An 18,884-nucleotide genomic window follows, 5' to 3' on the forward strand; every position below is an offset into this window, starting at 1 on the left:
ATTCAGTGTACCCCTCCTTCTGCCTTGCAGGGGAAGGAGGGTGTGTTTCCACCGACAGAGTAGAATGAACTCATGCTTTCCAATTTTTCCCCATGTTAGGAAATAGGTCCTGTCTCATTACTGGTGACAGCACATATTGGTAGGTCATAGAGCAAAGGGAGAGCCTTGCGTAGAACAGCTGGGGCCCAGAGCCAGAAATCTCATTAAAGTAAGCTGCTGCTATTTCCAGCCTGTAATAGAGCTTTGGAGCTTGATTATATTCAGTGAAAGCAGGTCATTACAAACACAGTGCTTTTTGCATATTATCTAAATTGAAATAATAATATGTTCTCTCCTTTCATGTGCTATATTGATAAATCCCAACTTATGAATGAAACATGTTGATTAGTTAGTTGAAAATAATTAGTTCCATATTATGCCTCCAAGTTTAAGGCTTGATTAGTGCAAACAAATAACTTTTCTTGATAATAAGTCATTTACAGATTATTCTCTTAAGTGGAGCACACAGGCATAAAAATAATCTGCAGCAATAAATAGTGTTATTTGTTCTCTCTTTTCTCTTTGACTTGAAATATAACAGTACTTTTAGAACTTGAGAGACAGAATATCTATATGCAGATTCTGATCTCAACAGCAATTGCCGCAATGCAACTCTGGTGTTATTTGATTGAGGTGGCGGCGTACCAGATAAGAACGTGACCCATAAGGGTTGTTTGATTCAGTCTTTCTGACCACGTAGTCTGAAAAGAACACCAATTATTGCTTACAGTGACTGAGAATATTGCTCTGTTTAGCTTCAAATTATTTAACTTGCATTTAAATATTTTGATATTTACATCAAAACTGAGATAATAAGTGGTTGGTGTGGTTTAAGGTTTTCCTTAGTAGTGGTAGCACTAAGTAACCTTTTCAGTTCTTTTGAAGGAAAACAAAACCCTGCATGAACATTTTTTTCTAGTCATCAGTTCACTGAAACCAGCATGATTCAACAGTGTCCATAAAGCTTAAGCACAGTCCTGAATATGAACATTTTTCCTGAACCAGGGCTTAGGGCAGTCATAAGGGCAAAGTCTTTTTCTTAGCTCCCCTAGGGTTCTTCTTCTCACACTGGCAAAAGATGGGTCCATAACTGTACAGGAGATGTCCACTAAAGAAAGGCTATATAGTGATAGGATTATGGTATATATACTATAATAAAATTAGATAACATCCTGGTAAAAAGCCCCGACTCTGTTGATACTACTGCCTCTGCTGTTGCTCCCACCTACAGAGCCTCCGTGGTGGAAAGTTATGGCTCTCAATTATCACTGTGAAAATCCAGCCCTATTTTGGGAGTGCTTATAACTTGCAGCAGTCATCTACGGTGTGGGAGTTTGACGGGGTTGTTAGAGAATATCAGCCTTCATATTCAGGCGCTGGAGCATGACAATTCTGGATGAGGCAAATAATACACTTTTGTAAAGCATTTTTATAAAACATTTTCCTCCCTGGCTGACAGGAAAACTTGCAAAGCCTGGGAAGAGAACCAGACCCATGCTCCATTTGCCCTCTTTCCAGATTGCCAGCGAGGGAGCTAATTCGATAGCAGTGGTTGTGGTGTGGACACTTGTCCACTGGTGGCTGAGACCACCAGCCTACCGACTATACATAATCACCAAATAGCCAGTAGCTAGAAATGGCTAAATCTCTACTGTTTTGTGAAAGACCTGAAGTGACTTACTGGTTAAAAACCCTTCAATCCTTCCCAATCCTCTCAGAGGGCACTTACTGAGAAATGGTAATGCGTTACAGTCTCAGAGTGCTTTCAAAGCACTCAATGTCAGAAAAAATGGCATTAACCCACTCTCCTCCCCATATTCTGGACCTGATTCTCAATGCTAATCAGGAGTAATTTCACTGAACTGAAGGGAGTTATACAAGACCTGTGTAAAAGTGGAATCAGATCCATGTATCATACATTTAAGATTCCTGGCAAAGTATGCGCTATTTACTTGAGGAAATTAAAACATTTCAGAGTCTGGATGATTTAAGGGCTATATTCTTACTTCCTAGAAATTAGAACAGTACATCAGGTAATCAATAAGTGTATAAAACTGTCTAAAATGCAAGCATTGCAGAGGTCATGAATGGAAAAAAATGCAGCTGAAATCACTTTACATGATATACTGGAAAAGCAACATTATTTTTACCAACAGCACTGAGAAGCCATTGCAAAAGAGAAGAAACTGATTTAATGGTATGGCAAACAACATTTGTTTCATAAAGCCAATTTTGTCACTTCCATAACAAATAAAACTAAACACAAAATTAGACTGTTCAGTTAAGCACTTCAGCTCCAACCTCCCTTGAACTTTAAGAAATTCAGGGAAACAAGATCTTGGGTTGGGCCCATCTGTATCAGAAACACAGCACTGCATTCATATCGCATTATCAGTATTTTTTTCACTTCAAATCACAAGCACCAGGCAGTGTGGGGTGTCTATCTCCTTGATGGTCTGCTATAGAAATTCCTCAGTTACATGCAAAGCCTCTCCAGTGTCTTCCGCAAGAAGAGGGTCCATTAAGACTAATGAAAGTGCTGATTCTGCACAACAGATGCTGCAGATTCTCCAGAAGAGCTGTAGGAAAGAAATGGGCTCTTAAACAGGTAGGGAGTCACTCAGCTTCTACCCTTGAATCTGAAAGAGCTGCTTGATGAGGCTTGATGAGACTTAGAGGTAAGCAAGAAATTCAAGAAGGAAATATCCAGGACTTTGAGAGCATAAATAAGCTGCACGTAGTTTTCTCACTTGTAATAACTCACAGATCACTGTATCAGCTCCTGGGCTACTGCAGGGGTATGAAGAGGCTGCTGGAAAGAGGAACAAACACTCCTCTGTGTTGCTCCTTTCCCCTGCGTTACAATAAGCCAAGGCTTGTGATGTTTGGCCAAAGAATGGGGAAATCTAGGAATGACTTCGGACAATACATGCTGGTGATCATGAGTCACTGGCTAATGTTAAAGACAGATCTACAGTCAGATGCGGTGTGTATAACAGTGATTTTGTTTGCCATCAGTGGAGTTGCTGTTTGCTTTGTGCCTGATCTGAATTTTGCATCACGTATGCTCCTAATGGCGCTAAAAGAAATTTTTGTGAATGTACAGTGAGGGGAATAGACCCCCGCAGTGTCAGCCTCAGTTTTGAATGGGTTGACTTTTTTGGCTTGTCACATCTTTTTAGTCTCTAAACCTCTGCCTTTGTATTGTAATATGGCGTGCCGTAAATATCTGTAATGGAACGGATTACATCAGCTAACTTAGTGTTGCCAATCTCAATATTAAACTCTGCAGCAGTAAGGAGCCCTGCCCAAAGGACTATGACAAGTATTCAGCTCCATTTATATTAGAATACAAAGTACAGAATAAACCCACATCATTTCTGGCAACTGATACTACCTGTCAGATAAGAATGGCACAGGGGAAAACAATGCCAGAGCATTGAAGTTCCTTCTCAGAATTAAGAGCTGTGGAGTACTTGATACATGCCCTTCCTGAATTTGCTGTAGGTTAGTAATTTGTTTGTTTGTTTGTTTTAAATAGTAACTTCCCATCCCCAATACACAAGCAAAAGCAAAAAGTAGTTTCCTATTTCTATACCCACTGACTCTGTTAAGGGCATGCTGGCTGCAACAGAGGAGAGAGAGATCTGGTGAGATTTTAATATAATTTCACCTCATTTCAGATACACAAAAGACACTGGTTAAAATGCTTAAAAATATGTTCAATATTTTCTTGCAGTTTCTATATGCTCAGTCAGCTGCACATTGACTGTACTGTTCTCATGGCAATTTCAAGTTTGCTTGAGGTTATTTGGGGCCAAATAAAATCCCATTCCTACGAGATAAGTCAGTATCAGGTTCCAGCGAGCTTGACCAGAACTATTATCCCCATGTTCGGCTGTTCATCAGAACTTTCTCTTTTTCAACCCTCACCATGAATATTCTTGGATGAGACTGCTCAAAGATTTATGTAGCAAGTGTGAAATAATTAGACTCAGTGAAACACAAGCTCTAAAGCGTGGGAGGCATGATTCAGCACTTCATCTTTCCAATGTTAATGATTTGTTGTTTATTTTTTTGAGATTTTCAAGGGAAAAACTGAACTGACTTCTCTGCATGGGACTTAAAGATTCTGTAACGGGAAAGATAAAGAACTTGGCAAGAACTTCCTTTATCCACCATGCTGTTTTCTGACTGCTGCTAGCCCCACAGAGATGGCTTCATTCCATTAGTATTTACTGCATATAAATTGCAAACAGCATGTTGAGATGCTCTGAGGAAAGAAGCAATAAAAACGCAGACAATATGAATGCTCAAAAATTGTGTTGTCTGTTGTAGGAATATGGAACCAGATCCTCGGGTCTTGTGCCTTTATTTCAGTGAAGGAGCTGGCCTATTGTTTCTATTTAAAATTGGTTGCCATGGTGGTATCATCCGGGCTTTCACCCTGATGAAAATTGTTTGCATCTGTGACGCAGTAGTGCTGGCAACCCAATGTTTGCATCTACCTCTAACACAGGAATAATTGTGAAAATGGAACCTGACTGTTTACCTTTGCACAGTAAACAGGTTCCTTAAACATGCAGATACCTCTTGCTGTTAAAACTGCATGGAAGTGGAAAAGCAGTGGGTTTGACAGCTTCTGAGGCTGCAGAAACCTCAGACAAAATGGGAGTGCTGAAGTGAAACTCCATGACGAGGCTGACCCTTCCCCAGGCGTGACACTGGTGCACAGTTTTGATTTTGCAGCACCACCTGGAATTTCTGGGAAGTCACAGGTCTCACGTCTTCAAACTGATGGGAAGCCCTGCCTGACATTCAGATCTGCTGATACGAGAGTCTCTCAATTCCATTTTCTAATGAGTCTCAATCATTAGGCTCCTTATTTCATAGGTGGCTAGTGATCCCATTAGTTAGGTGAACGGGGAGCACTACCAGGACTCAGAAATGCCCGTGACCAATAAAACAGGTTAAAAAATGGACTCTTTATTTTAGGTGGCAGTTCAACTTCCCATCCAAACTCGCTATGGGCTCAGGCTTAAGAGTTCCAGAATCTCATGAGGGTCCTCCAAAACTTCACCCTGCTTCCCACTTGGTGCTGATTCTGTAGGGCACATTCACAGAAAAAAACCCAAGACAGTCCCAGGTCTCAAAGGGGCATTTAGGCTTAAAGCTTTCTCTCTAATTAAAAAAGTTCTCTTGGAATACTAAACCTCATACAAAGAACAGATGGGGTTAATGCTCCTCCCTGCATTAGCTGTCAGCACTATACTTTGAAGAAAATAGCAGCAGCTTTACTAGCTAGAGTAGTGCTTGTTAAATTGAATTAGATCTGGAGCATTAGTATCAATACCTTCTCTTTACCTTTATTGGGAGATCCTCCTTTCCAGCATGTACGATAAGTGGGAGAGGAAGAACTCAAGAACAGCTCTGAGCAATGAACAAGGATGAAACGTTATCAGCAGGAAAGAAGACCTGGCAGTGCCAGCTTCATAATGGCAGTTACCATCTTGCAGAGCAGAATCGACCCGGGGTGCCGGCTCTATATTCCTTTCTAGTTTGCAAATGAAAAAGCTGGGCAGTCGCCTGTCTGTCTTTCCAGCATGCATATTGTATTTCAGCTGATGTGTCTGCAACGCCAATTCTGCTGAGCTGTAAGTGAAAGATCTGCTGAGTAAGAAATTATTAAAGGCAAGCAAGAGCCTCATCTTTTGGTGTTGTCAGTGCGACCCTTATCAATAATTGAACAGCTTTTCCAGGAACACAATCTAGAGAGACCAGAGTCTGTGTTACCACGTTGCCGCTTCAGTCAAATGTTCCAGGAAAGGCTGCTCTCCACAGAGGCAATATTGTGCCATTTCTTTATTCTGCAGGCTCACGATGCTGAGAGCTGAGACAGTGCTCCATCTGATACACTGCTTCCCACCCACATGCTGTCATACTTAAAATCATTGCAGGCTTGAAAGAGGGACCATTTTAAAAGGGACTGACCTGCCTGCTGCAGGCTGGAGCCCAGCGGGGTGTTTGGAGGGAGAGCTGTGGGTCTTTCGCAGTCCCGTGAACCTTCACTGCCGACTTTTCCATTGGAAAGAGGAAAGCTGCAGGTCAGAGCTCCACCCCATCGCTATCATGAGGACTTGGCATGGGGAGCAATGGTCATACCAGAGCACCTGGATACTAAAGCCAGGAGCTTTGTATAAAACCTGAGAGGTGGATTCCTGAAAGCTCCCTGTTAAAAAGCTGACACCCAAAGGATGGGAGAAGCCAGGTGATTTTGCATTCATATCGCTCCTGCAGAAGAACTCTTAAGCCCTCCCAATCAGTATGCAACTCTAAGAAGGGGCCAACTTGTAATAAATGCAGAAGAAAAACCCCAACATTATGAGGGGAGACTATCAGAGGTTGCACTTGGTTAGGCCTTTTATACAGGTATATTCTGAATGATACAAGCTGATAGCTGTGCTCTCCTGGCAACAGATTTTGTGGGACAGAATTTCGTCCCTCAGCACAGAACTTGTGGGTTACTCTGATGGCATAAAGCGGCTAGAAACTGTGCCCTGCAAGGCTCTGCTACCCAGGCACGCTTTGGGTAAGGCCCTGGCCCCTCCTCAAGCTCAGCCGTATCATTATACTGTGATTGGGAGAGGCGAGAGAGAGATTTCCGCAGTAAATATTGTATCAGGCAGTCTGGGCTGCTTCAAATGAGAGCAGCTCATAAGGAGCTACTAAATATAAAATCATCCTCAGGGCAGCTCCAGTTTAAGCCAGGGCATGTCAACCCTCAGAGAAGCACAAGAATCTCCTGGATGTAAATAAGATAAAGGCAGGATGAGGAGGAGAATTTGAAGTTTACAATTGAAATTCTGAAAAACAAATGGAAGATGTGCCATGTAAAGGGAGAGGATCAAAAAAAGAACCATCAGAAACATGAAGTGTCCAGTATCTGCAGTTCTAGAGTTTGGAATTTCAAGTGTCCTCCACCACAGTTTCATGCATTACTCCCTTACACTAATCACCCATCCTGCATACCTTGGCATCCTCTCTACCTTGGAGGATCTTTCAGCTCATTCTAGCCCTTCTCACCCCTCTGGTTTCTTCAGACCATTTCTTCCCCTGTGTTTGTACAGTACCCCACAACATATTGGTGCCCTAAAAGCCACTAGTAATAAAAATAAATAAAATAATTAAATCTTTCAGTAACCAAACTGAGCCTTCCATTACTGCAGTCTAAACTCCACCTACTAAAAAGGCAGAAGATGTTCTCTGTGGTTTCCCGGTTTGCGTTCCCCAGTTCTGTGGATGGTAGAACTAGACCCAGTTCTACACTTTACACTGGTGTAACATGGTCTAATGGGGTAGAAGCATGCAAAAGAAGCAGATCTCCAAAACCCCCCAAACAGACGGGGTATCTGGTGAGGTCAGGTTCCTGCTGGATATTATTGAACTAGTTCAGTGATCCAAAACTAGATCTGAACTTTGCTGCTTTGGCCTATATCTGACAGAGATAAAAGATTCTATCTATATCCTTTGGGCCACACAAGCCCATTTCTAAGCTGTATTGTGTTTCCAGGTTATATTACAGACAGCTGACTCTGCTGACTTCTTGCATTGGAATCATTCCTCCACTTTTATCCATGTTTTCAGCTGCAGAACATAGCTAATTCAACAACATATGGAAATCCACAATTATCAGTAAATGCTGAAGTTTAATGAGGTGACAGCAGGACACGCTGACTAGTATTTAATCATACGAGCCAGACCATGCTGACAAGTTTACAAATACCTTAGTTGAGCTTCAGCATCAACACAATTTTATATAGTAAAGGCAGGTCCTCTCTTGCAGTGTACTTGCACCATCCCCGAGGTTGATGTCCTGGTACTTTTTGTGTGTATACCCTCTATTCCACTAGCATGCCTCTGAGATGTTTTTCAAGTTCTTGCCATACCTGGGCCAATTGCACTCCATGTAATTAATCTGCATTCTGAAAATAATCTTTTAATCATAGCATTTAAAGGCATAATTTTAACAGGAAAAAAACCAAACCAAAACAAAACAGATTCTACAGTACAAGACAAAATTAGTAAGGAAAAGTAGCTACATCCCAATCTACTATAAGCCAGCCCAATTCAACCTGTGGTTTTGTGATCTCCTGATAAATCAATTTAGACCTATCAGGGAAAGTACACACATCTTCTAAATGGCTGTTTACCACTGAAGCAGGTGCCTTGCAGTTTTTTATCCCTGGCACCCTGTGAAAAATGAGCAAGGAAATGGAGCAGGACACATTTGACAAGTAAGAGTAGAGACAGGCTAGGTGGGCACCTAAAGAAGAACTGGGAATCTAATTTGTCTTGGTATCAATAGTATGCAAGCATCTAAACATCTTTTAGTACCTCAATCCAATTGACTTGGACACAGTTCACCCAATAAATCTGTAGCAAAGCAATTCAAGTGTCCCCAGGTCATCTGCTAGCACCCAAAATAATAAGCTATCTTTCTGCTGTTATGGTTGGGCATCGTAATAAATAGTTCTTCAGGATAGTAAAAGTGGTACATTTGACCTATCAGGCCAGTAAAAACCCACCGGCTTATTTCTTCTTGTGCAGCCTTGACTTAATTCTGGCAGCTTTCCTGAGGTGTATGTGGCTTGTCCCAGAGTCAACTACTACTGTAGGCTGTGGACTGAAATTCATCCAGGGTTCTGTAGATCTTCAAGCCAAACTGTGCTCTCTCTGCAAAATGTGTTGCAACAGGCAGCTCCTGCTGAGCACCAGAAACTGGCCCAGGAATTATGGCACTGCGTGTTCAGGTTGGTGACAGATTGCTTTACCGATGCTTAAAACAAGAACACCAACCTGCAGAGATAATTAAGCAGTTGTTGCTAGGAGGCTTCAGAGCTGCTTTCTGAAGTTCTCCTAAAATGATGGGTGCTTTGTTTGGATTTTTAAGAAGCTTTGAAAGCTAAATACAGCTGGATCAAAATCACCATAAAAGGGAATTGGATTTGGTGACACTCCATTTCCTGAGACTAATATTTTCTGGGCACAAAACAGCTGTTTGAATCTGTCTCTGAAAGATTCAAGAATGAAAAACAGATTTTTTGACACTGTTCATTTGCACTAAGATTGGAGCAGAATATCTCAGTCCAGAATGTATATAGCGCACACGTACAATATACACTTCTATTCATATTTAAAGTGGTGTGCATACATATACGTGTATATACAGTGTATACAAACAAACCTCCTTTTAGCATTCCTGTATGTCATTTAGCTGTCATAACACTTGTAATAGAGCTAGGCACCATTTAATTTTTCATAGTCCTTCATCACCAACTGAAAAACATACATTCAATTTACGCTTTTAAATGCCTTTACCACAACTCAGATTGTTTGTCAACATGTTACATTTATTTTAATTTGTTTGAGCTCTTCATAAAGTTCCTTTCTATTCTTCTGACTGGACAGTAGAACCTGAGGACATCTCTGTTTCACAGATAGATTAAAAATTGGTAAAAACAGATGCAGCAGTTTGATTTACTCAGGACCTTTGCTGAAAGAAAGAATCAAGCTAAAACCATGTCTTTGCTGCAAACAAAATTTGGGGGATTTTACCCAAATAGTTCACATACAGTCTTACTGGAGACAAAGCACTATCATTTTTTTCCTCAAAACTCAGCTGTTTCCTTATTGTCAGTTTTCACAGATAAGTTATGAATGACATAAGCATGATGGCTAAGGGAGGGAAGAGCACTGGAGTGACTTTAGAGAAAGACATAAAAGTTTAATAAGGCCAGGAGACCCACTGACAAGAGGGACATGAGGGAAGAAGGATCAGAAAGGTCATAAAAGTATTTTTACTTTACTCACACAAGTATTTAAATAAATTACCAAAAAGCAGAGTTATCACATAAAGTCCATGCTCTGTAAGTAAGGGACTTCTTTGCACAAAGTCCCTTACTATCGGGGAGGGATCCACTGGGCAGAGAAGGTAACATATTTTCTGGAGTCCTGCTGTAGTCCGAGAGCCACTAACTAATTAAAAGTAGGTTTTTTGGCCCCGTCTCCACAGTAAGTCACCAGGACGAATGGAAAGTGTTTTTAAACGAGGTAAAGCAGCAATGAATCACCAAATGTACTGCCTGCTGAGATGGATCACCCCTCCACATGGGATCTGCTTCGCCTGCCCCTGGCTGAGGTACCACTGATTCTCAGTGAGAGAAGTCACTGGAGTCAAATAAAATCACAGCTTTTTCCGAGTACCTTCCAGAGTAATTTGTATATTTGATTCATGTTTCAGAAGCGGAAAAATCATTAAGCCCATTAAAGGAATAATACTGAAAGCCACAGTGCAGGGGGGGTGAAGCCTGATGACTGCAGCTGGATCGGGAAGAGAGGGAGAAACGAGTCTGTGAGCCCTGACTCTTACATTGCATAAAGCACCATGTATTTGGCATGGCTGAAGCATCTGCCTTTGACAGAGATCCTCTCACTAAGGACAGAAAGAAACGTTCATCAACAGCAACAAAAGACCTTGGAGCATCCCTCCTTGGCCCTTTATTTCCTGAGTGTGTAAGCCATGAATGATGAGTATGCTGAGGGTTAAAGTAAAAATAAAAAATCACTCTCTAGGAAAACATACAAGAAAAGGGCAGCGAAATCTCTGACAGATGAGAACACTCTCGGGGTTTCAGCAACAGGAGTTCTGATTTACACTATCTGGAGGGAGAGATAAGGACTCCGCAGTACAGCAGCATCTAATAAATGATGCCTGCAGCACAATAACGAGAGCAAGCTCTTCATTTTATTTATTTATTTTGCAGTTAATTTACTGTTCCTGAAAGCAAGGGCTTTTTTGCTCTGGTCACTGACAATACAGACAGTTCTCCCTCGCCCATAGCTCTGTCAAAAGACACTTTATAAATAACTGGATAGGAGGATCTTCACCCCTGACCTGTGGGATCTACCACTTGAAAAGAAAGATGAGGAGCACTGACACTTGGCAGACATAGCATGTCCCTGCCCTGCAGATTGCTCACACAAATCTACCTAGTTCAGACCTCGTCTTCAAAGCAGTAAGCAACAGGGCCATGTGTATGTAGTAAGCACATGATGTACATAACCAGCAACTCTGGTTATAAAACTAATCTCATTTTGACTTCTAGGGTCTAATACAAGAATTTGAAATAAAGTCTTGAGACTGAAGGTCAGATCAGAGTTGAAAGATAAAATAACAATTCCTCCACTCTCACACCCACCCACCCCACTCCCCCAAGTCAGAAAAAAACAACTGCTAATTTGGAGGAGAAATTAAAAAATCATCTAACACCTAATCTAGAGCCATTTCCTCTGCTTTGCACGAAGGATTGCTGCACAACTTCAGTGCACTTGTTCAGAACAAGAGGTGTTGCAAACACCTACTTTGTTTTTGCTGTTGCTTCCATGTTCCTCATTCCCTCCAGACTGTCCCTAGCTCATTAGTCATGTTGGGGCAATGATAAGGTGGAGAATGATTACATAGTTGGCTCAGACTTTTCCCTTCCCAGTACAGAGTGTGCTTGGATCCCTCCTGGGTGGAGGCTGACCTGAATGCCTTCTTTAAACCATCCACATGCAAGCCTGTATTGTAATGATTTCCAGTTTGGTTATGTACCTGTTCCTGTTCCCAGGGCCCATCTTTCAAAACAGGATGGTCCTGATTCAGGTCCTGTTGTTGCTTTTGCTGATTTGGGTGAAAAACTGCAGATCCCCGCTGAAACAACTCACCTTTTCTCAGTTATCTTCAGAAAAAAACATGACTCTGTGCATTCCTCACCTGTTATTATACGCAAGTGAATTCGCAAGTGAGTGTGTGTTGTGACAGTCCCCTGAGGAATATTGCCTCTGGGAATAGCTTTATGAGCTACTCGGAAAGCTCTTTGTGAGTGACTGCGTTTGGAGATGCTCGGTGGTGAGAATCTCGTTTTGCCATTCTCTCTTTTGAGCCCTGGGCTCAATGTTAGGACAGTGGGGGTTTTTACCCATCTCAACAACATGTACCTCTTACTCTGAGACAGACCAGGGCTCACCTCACTGGGTAACACAGTCATAGCACAGGACAACTGTCCTCATATGCCATGCAACCAAGTATGGGCTCAATCTTTTCCCCCAAACCTTCTCTTCTCACATTTGCTTTTGCAGAAAGAACTAATGTCTCTTCTCTACCAGTCTGAGCCTTGGCTTCCTCCTTGACTCAGTCTTTGACTCAACATTATGTCAAAGGCTTGTCATTTCTTCTGCTGTATGTTCAGTTTTAGCCTTTCTTCTATTCCCACACTGAGAAAACTAACCCAAACACGAATTGCCTTGTGACTTGCCTGTGGCAAACTTCTTCTTTCTGCCACAACGTCGCCGGTATTACCTGTTCAAAGCCATTCAGACTATTCCTCCTGTTGCTCCACAGCCTCCCACCGATTACGCCCTCACGTCCATGCCCCTCGCATGCAGTGCTTATGGAAAAGAAGGTGGAAGATGTGGGGTTAGGACGAGGGGTTGGGCAGTGAAGCACAGAACTGCTGGCAGCAGGGGCTGGCTCAGCCCTGCGGAGGTACCACCGCTCCAGCCCTGAACTCCTACACAGCTCTACCTGCTCTTCCAGTTCCCAGCTCCCACAGCTGTCAAAACACCTCTGCCAGGGAAAGTAATGTTCTCCCTCACCTGCTTCTGGCCATACCCACGTAATAAGCTTGTATGCCTTAGTCCTTGTCTAGAACATCTGCTGCTTTGCCCTTCTGCATCCGACCCAGCTGCCCACAAGAGCGCCCAGCTCTGCCCCAGCCCAGCAGAGGTCTGACCCACTCATGTCTGTGTCCAGCAGAAGAGGGGCAGTGATAGCTTCTGATACGTCTCCTGTCCATCTGTGGACACAGTAATGTGAAAGAGAACCAGGTTATACACTTTGCCTGCTTTCCTCCAGTTTTGATTTTTCAGACCCAGGTCTTAACAGCAGCTGCACTACCACCAAATTCTCACACTGTTGTCCAAATATGAGCGTAGGTCTGAATGCTGTTGTCAGCAGTCTTGGCAGACTGAGTGGTTAACCCAGTTGTTACTGAAGCACCCATCCACTCCACCAAAACACATAAAAACCCAAGGAACTAAAATATTCTAGACCCTAAATCAGGCATCTGAAGTCATCACCAACTTATTTTGCTTTTAAGTCCCTTAGTGATAAAAGGGACCTCAACAGAGATTTTTCAAAGCTGCTTTGGGATTTAGATTAATCTAATTTGGGGGTTTGTGCACCTACACATCTTAGGCTTCACTGAAAATCCCAAACTAAACTAATTTTCTATGTGGGAGAAGATGCTGCTTCCCAAAGTGAAGGGAACCGCTTGCCTTACAGCCAAAGTCCACAAAGTCAAAAAGGCTGGGGGGAGGGGGCTGGGGAAGAAAGAGGGGAGGCCCATTAACAGTGGAAAATGCTATTGATCCTTTGGCATAACAGCAATAGCTGGTAATACTGCAACATGAACTAACCTGCCCACCAAAGCAAAATGCTCAGTGATTTGTAAAAATCCCCTCTAGAATGTAAAGAACAAGACCAGAAAAACTATTTAGTTTGCGGGTTTCCTCGGGCAATGAAAGAAAGAGAAGCCTGATTAAGTCTCAGATTTGTTACTCTGCAGGTGAATAAACACATTCCCTGTGCTCGCACACCAAACTCACTTGGGAAGTGCTGGTGGTTGGGTTTGTCACTGCCGAGGGAGAACATGCAGAGAGTGGGGGAGAGGGAGAAAACACTTTCCCTGCCATGAGAAACATGCCCTCAGCTGAAGGCATGGCTCAGTTCTCCCATCTTATGGTCATACAGTTTACCCAGTCACAGCAATACTAAGCTTGGGGGAACACCCTAACTCGGATGCATTTTGTGATAGAAAGGGATCAGCTCTGTTGCCCTGACCCTAGTAAAACTTCTTGTTTTCTTTCTCACTGGGCTTCAGAGCAAGAGCTTGCTGGATGCACTCTTAAATAAATGCTAAAGAAGAAATTCCCGTTGGTGCAGAGGAGCCAGTAGCAAGATTCGGTATGGTAATGTACTATTCCAGATACAGGCTGAAATAAGCGTACTACTGTGCAAACAACTACATGCTCCCAGAAAATACTCTCTGGAGAGTTATTGGAAACCATTTCCATCTGACAGGTTGGCACTCAGCCCCTTCCCCGGTCAGCATTCATCTCTCCGGTAGCAGCTAATGAGCTCTGTGCTGAAGCACTGGGCAGCACAGGTGTAGAAAAGCCACAGTAAAGAGAGGATTTCTGAGATCTTTCATCATGTGACTTGAAAGGGAAAGAAACATTATGCTGGACATCTACTGCCTGCAGAGGGAAGTGGATCAAACCATTTAATATTATTATTATTGTAATACAACAGCGCCCAATGGGCCTTAGTAATGAAAGAGGCTCTGTTGCGCTAAGTGGTGTATCAGCACTTTCCAACAAAAATGTGGCGAGGTATGAATGAGAGGAACAAGTGGGTACAGACAGACCAGGCAAAGGAGCATGAGAGCAAATGAGTTTTCAGTTTGCTGACAATTCTGTAAACATGAATGAGTAATTTTGCTTGTCCAAGATTTTAGAAGTTAAAAAGAGGCAGCTTGGCACTGGACAAAAATGTTTCCCACTGGACTTCATAATAACCAAACTCCAGAACATTTTTAAATGAAAAGTCAGCCTGAATCAAAACAAGGATTAAAAAAAAAAAATGCCCTGGACATTTCTATGACTTTTTCAAAATTAAACCAAAATGGGTTTCCAGACTTTTTTTTTTTTTTTTTCCTCCCAAATCTTCTGTCCTTGCCAGAAGGAACAGCTGGGCTGGAGGCAAACCATCCCACCCCACTCCCTGCAAAGACCACGTGGAAAAAAGCCTGGCTATCTGGATAGCTTGTCAGCTGCCAAACCACTGCTGAAGTTTTTGGTGCACTTCTGGGCGGAGGAGGATTTTGAGAAAGAACGTGGAAGGGGAGAGGGCAGTCTTGAAGGTACCTACCAGCACAAGAGAGGCTCTAGGAAAAAAAGATGGGGGTGTAGGGTAGAAATGTTCTAAAAATGGAAGAGGAAGGCAAAACATAGCAAGGATCTAAGCATTCTACAGCCTAGCAGAAACGACAGATAGGACTGGGATAGCGTACGAAGGCAGTCATTTCTCTGGGATACCCCAGAGAAGGGGAAGCCCAGGGTGAGAGACGCTCCAGCCCAGGTGATGAGCCAGGAAACAGATCCCCGTATCTTGCAGGGTTTGAGACTAAAATACACACATCTCAGAAAGCTCAAGAGACTAAATATCGTTTCCGACCTGAAGCGATGGCACCAGCCAGCACTGTGTGACTCATGCTCAGACCTGACCTCTCGGAGGCTGCGGAGGTTGGTGTGGAAAGTATTATACTGACATGGAAGTGGAGAGCTGACCTGGCACTGGGGGTGAGCAAAGGAGATACCAACCTCCTCGACCAAAAGTTTCCTGAAGGCTTAGAAAAGACTGAGTGCTGTCACCAGATGTTTTCTGGGAGGGATGGGAAGAGGACCCTTTTCAGAGATGTGTGCCAGGCTGAGGGGCTACCAGAGGCACAAGGCTGCTTTGCAAAGCGTTTATGATCAATTATTTATCAGCCAAGTTTGGGACAGATGGCAGGAGCGCTGTGTGCCTGTGTGGTTACGCTGCTGCTAGAATAGACCACAGCTCCAAACAGGAGCCCCGAGGAAGGACCGGAGGGACCCCTTGGCAGAGACAGGCATCACCACAGCAGGGCATGGAGCTCAGCACCCTCCTGCTCCACTCCTGTGTTCTGCCTCTCTGCATGCAGCTGGGAGTAACAACCCAGCCCAGCACACAGGCAGGAAAGAATGAACAAGTCAGCTACGGCATGAAGGGTTCAGGGGAGAAGAGAGGAGTTTGCAACACACGTAGGCCAAGGGGGAGTTAATCTGAGTGTCATGTGGGAGTTGGCAGTGACCAACAATTTGGGCCCCGATGCTAGGGTCTGACTGGGCCGTTGTGGTTTCTCCTTGAGCTGACAAATCCATCTGTGAGCACCCCGCAGAAGTGCTGGCCTGTCACACATGGGCTGCAAGAGACCTTGGCAAGCAAAGCTCTTTTTTCCCTCCATTTGAAACAGCCCATGAGCGGGCAGCGTTTTTGTCTGTTATTCAAAATCGTTTGACAAGCTATTTATTTTTTACCCTCTAATCATTATTTGATATTTAGGTATCCAGCTGGAATTCATTCCTGCTCTGTAATGTGACAAGTAAAACTGCTGGGGAGTTTTCCCACCATGAAAGCTCACAGTGAGCCCATATAAAGTTTGCTCCTCCGCAAGCACTTGCGTACGTGAGCTCAGTATTTCCACCTGTACCGGTACAAGGACTACTTAGCTGTGTGGGAATGCCTTGAGAAGGCCTTTGAAGAGGGCCGGATCAAACTGGAATTTCAGTTTTAATTAATTGCCGTAGAAAATGTCACTGGTATTATTCACCCAGCTGTACTCTTATGTCATGTTTGCCTGAGACAAAGTTCTTCCATGTACTGTAATGAATCATAATATTTAAGATGAATACAGAGCAGCAGTGACATTCACCGGGGCTTTCAGCGGCTGGAGCTCGGGGTGAGCTTTGCTGGGCTCCTCTCCCAGCTGCAGCTGGACGTGCTTCAACTTGACCTCATCCCAAGCTTCCCGAGGTCTTTTCATGCTCAGAGGCACCCTACATGCCGCCTTTGAAGGGCGTGAGCCATGGGGAGAGCCTCTCTGCACCCTCTGCGCTGGGAATTTCTCTCCCCCAGTAGGACCCATGCATCTGCCCAGTGCAGCTGGAGTGGGAGGGCAGAAGGAGGTGTTGGTAGGGTTGTAAATCACCTTTGCTTCCTGCTGATCTCCAGAGCTACTACAGATCGGTCTGCTGCAAGCTGAAGAAACTGTCGGAATGAAGGTAGAAAGAGGTTGCTATTATGTATGACCAGCTTACGCTGCAATTAATGCTTTTTTTTTTTTTTAATATCCCTTTGCAGAGCAGGTTCCTCTCTTTTCTCTCCTTTGAGTTAAACCTTCCACCACTCCCATTCCTGCCAACACCCACTGGTAACGAGTACTGCAGTGAAATCTAATCAGAGCGGAGATCAACTCATTACCCTGAGAAGTAAACGTGTCTCTCAGACAAAGCAGCAATTTTGTCTGAGTCATTGCAGCATCCCTGAGTGTATCCAAAACAATCAAAAGCTGGCTAAACCAGTCCATTAGTAGCAGAGCCATCACCTTTTCCTCCTGCATAGTCCCAAGGAGAAGCCGTGCTCCGCTTGCCCTACTCCTGGCAAGGAAACCTCCTGCTCCTTTGTTCCCACGATTAATAATTCAGCAAAATCCCGTGGCCCAAGCGTTCATGTTTCCTCTTTGTTACAAGACTTTAAAACATGGCAAGAGAAGGGACACTTTTAATTCCTTGGACTAACTGGTGGAGGGCTGAGAATGGTGTAATTGTTGGTGTGGATGGGGATAAACAACCCAGGCTTGTGTGTGCACATGCGGATGAACATAAACAGGAGGAGGAACAGCGTTACCATAGAAATGAAGAGCTGCCTGCGCAGACATCGTTTGTCACATCAGCATCCCTGCCACGGGGTGCTGCTTCAGCCCTTGAGCTGTAACGAGGGTGGTGGTGCCTTCGGGTGTGCAGGTGTTCGTCTGCTCCGAGTTACTTCCTGGTGCCATTTGGGAGAACTGATACTGAACTTTGATAATGGTCTGAAAAGTTTTGGTGAAGCAGCAAAAGCGCTATCTCAGGAAACAGGCTTCGGAGCTGCAGCTGGGGCACCAGACGTGCTTCCTGCCACAAAGCCGGGGATGGAGAAGGCTTGCGGGAGACCGACAGATAAACACCTTGTCAGGCAGTGGATGTGCACAGCGGGGCTGAGAGCTTTAAATTCCTCCCTTGGTATCAGTAAGGTTTGCCCCTGGAGCAGTGCCAGCCTATAATCTTGTTGAGAACCTGCGTTCTCCCTAGGATGGGATTATAACGCTGCAGTGAGTAATACAACCTCATTTACAGAGAGACAGAAAGGTTTGGGGTGTACTGCTGCCCTGGGAGTTAGAAGCCAGCTCGCTTTGTTCCCCTAAAAGATCCTCACTTATTAGGAGTAGAAGCCCAGGCGGTGTTTCCTAACAACCCTCCCCAGGGGATGGCTGGGGTTGACAACACTAGCAATTTTCCTGCAAGCCTTGTGGAATTTGGTATTTTTCATGAAGTCTAAACTCCTGGACTCTTCTCATTAACTGAAAGTCTTAGCTTTCATTTTTTCCTAGGTCTCATGACTGCAAAGAAAAGCTTAAAAACATGACCCTTAAGCCTCATAAATCAGAAGTTAAATAATTTCTTTTTTAAACTCAGCCCAAACATCCCTATTAAAGAAAAAAAAAAAAAGAGAGAAGCAAGAGCTCAGGACATTTTTTAACCAGACTTTCTTTTTTGCAGGGAGAAGCTGGGGGCTGCAGAACCAAGTCTTGATTTTTCAACACTCAGAATATATATAAGTATTACACATAAAAATAAACATAATACAATATATGTAATATACATTTCAGCTCTGACCTTGTAAGTCCCTCCTAGTTTGTGAAGAGAATTTATTGTCAAGACATGGTCTCCCCTTGGCCTTTGTGAAAACTGCCAACAAAATAGGACATTCTCGGAGAGAACAGAGGAGCTAAAATCATAAACATCCATGATGCAGTCAGAACATACAAGCCTGTAAATAAATATACCTGAGCGCTAACGGCTTTCAGTCAAGAAAAATTGTTGTTGACCACTGGCCAACAAGT

Source organism: Buteo buteo, chromosome 24 (genome assembly GCF_964188355.1).
Source record: "Buteo buteo chromosome 24, bButBut1.hap1.1, whole genome shotgun sequence".
Lineage (NCBI taxonomy): Eukaryota > Metazoa > Chordata > Aves > Accipitriformes > Accipitridae > Buteo > Buteo buteo.